Raw genomic sequence first — 4,788 nt, 5'->3', positions numbered from 1 at the left:
CACACACACACAGACACATACATACACTCACACACACACACACACATACACAAACACACACATACATACACACACACAGACACACACAGACACACACACACACACACACACACACACACACACACAAACAGACAGACATACATACACACACACACACACACACACAAACAGACAGACACACACACACACAGAGACACACACGGATCTGTATTGCATTATGGGCCTACATTGTTCCTCTAATTTTACACATTCCGTAAGAAGAAAAGAAAATGTGTCATGCTCCACCACACACCATAGAGAGGATATGGCGTCTCATTAAAGTACCGCACGGCGACAGAGGGTGAAATACAGAATTGTAACTTGTCAGATATACAATACATGTTAGAGGCTTTAGTACTTGCTGTAAGAGGTGTAAATAGAAGTCTTCCCAGCACATGATTCATCAAAACTCTACACAGGTTAGGCTCTGTTCACAACACCATTAGAGCCCGAAACCTCACTGACCCATTAGAAGTCAATGGGATCTTTTACACAACGGATCCATCATGATTGTCATAGCTCTGTCAATAATTCCTAGGATTTGTACCAGTCTAAATAAGAGCCAAGGCTTGATATGGAATCAATCATTTCAGTTTGTGAGGGTAAATAATCGTTTTCTAGGAGTCCTAAGCTGATCCACTCCCCCACACCAGCCAAAATGGCTCCATTACCAATACCAGCAGAGTGCCCCATAAACAGTGCCAGTAGAGTGCCCCATAAACAGTGCCAGTAGAGTGCCCCATAAACAGTGCCAGTAGAGTGCCCCATAAACAGTGCGAGTAGAGTGTCCCATAAACAGTGCCAGTAGAGTGCCCCATAAACAGTGCCAGTAGAGTGCCCCATAAACAGTGCAAGTAGAGTGCCCCATAAACAGTGCCAGTAGAGTGCCCCATAAACAGTGCCAGTAGAGTGTCCCATAAACAGTGCCAGTAGAGTGCTTCCCTGCGTGCAGCCACAAGCAGGAGCTCAATGATACATGTTTACACAGCTACCATGCGGCCATAGAAATAAATATGCAGCAAGAGCCCCTGTTCTCAGCCGTCAGGAGACTTTCAGGAGACGTCCCTGCTCTGCCGGGAGATTTCTTGTAGACTACTCGACAATCCTGGAGAGTAGGCAAGAATGACGTCTATGTGTTTAGTCAGACACAAACCCAAAGCACATTATTAACCCCTTCCCATCGCTGACATTATTTTTATTCACATTTTTTCCTCCCCACCTTCCAAAAGCCACGGAATTGCTGCAGGAATTTCCGCTTGGACTAGCAGACAATCTGCTATGGAAAAACATTTCCTGCATTTACTGTAGAAAATATTCCGGATTTTGCTGCGTTTTTTTCCAAGTCTGTGAGATGGTGACATTTCCTCTGAAAAACGCAGGAATTCAGTCCACTTTCCGCAGCAGGAATTTACATACAGCAGGTGAATTTCAGGACTGACATTTTATGCAGCGTGTGGATAACATTCGCTCATTCACACCCACTTTGCTGCTACTGTATTCTGCTGCGTATTGTCCGTTCGCAACTCCGAATGGAAAATACGCAGCCATTTTCGTTACGTGTGGACAAGCCCTTACAAGGAGAAAATTCATTATTACAAATAAAATTTGTTTTGTGTTGCCATATTCTGAGACATAACTTTTTGATTTTTCTGTCTATATGAGGGCTTATTTTCTGCAGGCCGAGCTGTAGTTTTAATTGGTACCATTTTGGGGTACATAAGACTTTTTGACCACTTTTTATTAAATTCTTTTGTGGGATACGAGGTGACTAAAAAAATAGGCGATTTTGGGGTTTTCATTTTATATTGTAACAGTTTGGACTTTTACAGGTGTCGCGATTCCAGATATGTTAAAAAAAAATAAAAATCCACTGCTTTTGAGCGATAATGTTTTTATTTTTAATATTCTTTTGGTCTATGTAAATGAACAGGGAGATGTGCTGCCAACAACGGTAATATTTTCGGCTGCATAAACGTTACAATCAGCCGATGAACGAGCGTTATACCCAGAAAAGGAGTATACAGTTACTCACAAAAGATAAAGAATAAAATCAAAATATACAACCCATCAAACCAAACCAAACAACAATCCCCAGTAGAAGAGTAGAAGCCCTAACATTTAATATAAAAATGGAAGAGTCCCCAAAATACTGCAAAGGGAGATATCACTGGCAATATTGTTCACAACCTGTGCAAAGCCATACTATAAGAAAGGCACAAATGATACCTTCTCATTCAGGCCCAAAGGAGCTTGGGTGCGTAACCTTATGATCCAACGACATTCAATTTGCTCATGACGTTTGGCTAGATTCCCTCCTCGGGAGCCCAAAGAAAGTTTAGCAATTTCAGGAACTTTTAAATCCTGACATCTGCCCTTGTGTTTCTCCCTAAAGTGCTTAGGTATTGGTTTAAATTTGATGAGTTTCTGAGGGTCCAATTTCACTGCTGCCCTGGTATCCTTGGCATGTTCCTGGGTGCGTACCCTCAGATCTCGTGTGGTCATACCCACGTATATCAAACCACAAGTGCATGTAGCGCGATATATGACCCCCGTGGTACTGCAATTAATGACGTGCACAATTTTGTGTTCATCACATCCTGATGAATCACAAAATGTGTCTGTCCTAACAATCATGCTACAGATAGAGCAGTGGCCACATGGGAATGAGCCCCACTTAGGGCCCGATGACACACAGGGAGGTACATAATGGCTTCTTACTAACATGTCCTTTAGTGTTCTGCTTCTTTTAGCCACCATCAATGGTCGGTGTGGAAGAACACCCCTAAGATCGGGATCATTCTGCCATTGTGTGTTAGAGTTGGTTACAAATCTGACCAGATTTCCTTTGATCTACGTACCTTTTGTCTCAACAGAATGTCCCGATTAGTACTCCTTGCTCTTTGGCATCCTTTTTCAGCATCTATATTTCTGTAGCCACGTTGTCTTAATCTCTGTTTCAGATTTGAGGCCTGTTCTTTAAAATTCAGATGAGAAATAAATCACTCATTTAGCCCTCAAGAATTGGCCTGTCGGGATGGAACACACAATATGAGGAGTATAAAACGATGATGCGTGCAATAAAGAATTCACCGCTGTTGCTCTCCGAAAGATGGTCGTGCTTAAATGACCGTTATACAAAACCAAGAAATTTATGTCAAGAAATTCCTACAATTTCTTAGGACTGGAAAACCCCTTTAAGCTAAAGGGTTTTCCCACTAAGAACATTTATCACCTATCCACTGGATAGGTGATAAATATATGATCGCTAAGGGCCCCACTACTGGGACCCCCACCGACCATGTACTAACTCCTTATGAAATTTTGTTCGAAAATTACCCAGGTTGCCCATAACACCTACAGACTCAGAACTATATTTGTCACATGACACCCTTGTCCAATATGTGATAAGGCTTCAGAAGAAGTTTTAGGCTTTGTTTACAATGTGCGTTTTTGTTGCATTTTTAGCATTCTTTTTTTGTTTGGTTTGATGAACTTCCACGTTAGTTTATCTACCAAAACAAAAAAAATTCATGGCAAAAACGCACAGTGTAAACCCAGCCTGAGAGAGTTAAGACTCAGGTGCAGGAGGCTCAACATAAATGTACTGAAGAGACTTATTCCGTTAATCTGTGAAACTTTATAATGATCAATTAGTTTTACATTCTGGTTTATTTACAGTGCTTTGGAGAAGTCTCTTCAAGGTACTGCTGCTGACCATCCTTACTGCCGTGAGGTGTGAAAGAAGAGATACCTGGATCGATTCTTCCTATGTGAAGAAATCTGCACATATTATTTAGACCGACTCATCACCCGTGAGAGAAACCAATTATTACTGGAGACCTGCGAGCAGTTGTAACTTGATCCTCTGTTAGACGGAAAATTCCTTGACCTGGAGGAAAAGATAAGTGGGTCTGAGGATAATATACCGCACAGAAGACCCCCAGGTGAGAAGAAGGAGGTTGCTTCATGTAAGCCCACCTCACATGAAACAGCTGCAACAGGTACTGTTCTTTGCTCCCCTACAAGAGGTCAAGAATAATAGCATTAGATTCTACAGTATTTGATGACAGCCAGTCTCCTGAAACTCTGCAATGGCCGACTTCTTCAATCAATCCACTTGGACCTAAACCAGACAAAGGACTATGGAGTTTCATTGCTCGTAGCTCTATACATCATAGTCTATGTATTTCAGCTTTCTGACATCATTCTTTTCTTAAAGCAATCTGACAACAACACTCTTACCAAACAACATAGAATACTCCAACGTGACTTCAGTGAAATACAGGAGTGAATTGTATATTACTGCAAACTAAATCGGAAGTACTGATACCTACGATTATCGACATTCTGACATCATTCTTCCTTAACCCCTTCCCTCTTTGGCCGCTTTTGACCTTCCTGACAGAGTGTAAAGGATCTGCCAGGTACTACGTCTGTGTATACTCCCGAGATTAATCAGTCGACACCTGAGGCCAGACCTCTTAGACTGACACCGGCTCCCACCAACCAGGGTGGCAGGCTCAGGAGTGGGAGAGCCTATCGCGGCCTGGTCAGTCGTAGTTAGCTCCGCCCCCTGTTCATTTATACCTGCCGTGTTCTCTTCCTCAGTGCTTGTTATTCTTCTTGGATTCCTGGCCCCACTGCTGCCTTGCTCCAGCCTGCTTCTGCCGTGCTTCTGCCTTGCTTCAGTTCCGCTTATCCTGCTTCGCTTTGCCCCTGGCTTGCTTCCTGCTCCGTGCTCTGCGTTTG

The 4,788-nt window shown here is 42.8% G+C and overlaps 1 long non-coding RNA gene across 1 annotated transcript in view; it reads left to right on the top strand.

Moving 5' to 3' along the window:
* Positions 1–4,361, top strand: part of LOC142698994 (uncharacterized) — a 15,439-nt gene extending 11,078 nt beyond the window's left edge. The window contains exon 6 of the long non-coding RNA XR_012865911.1: positions 3,718–4,361. This is a non-coding gene — a long non-coding RNA (uncharacterized LOC142698994). The remainder of the gene's footprint in view (positions 1–3,717) is intronic.
* Positions 4,362–4,788: the final 427 nt, after the last annotated feature.

Source organism: Rhinoderma darwinii, unplaced genomic scaffold, assembly GCF_050947455.1.
Source record: "Rhinoderma darwinii isolate aRhiDar2 unplaced genomic scaffold, aRhiDar2.hap1 Scaffold_106, whole genome shotgun sequence".
In the NCBI taxonomy this organism is placed as follows: Eukaryota; Metazoa; Chordata; class Amphibia; order Anura; family Rhinodermatidae; genus Rhinoderma; species Rhinoderma darwinii.
Note: the sequence above shows the minus strand (reverse complement) of the source record. Positions and strands in the feature narration are given on the sequence as shown.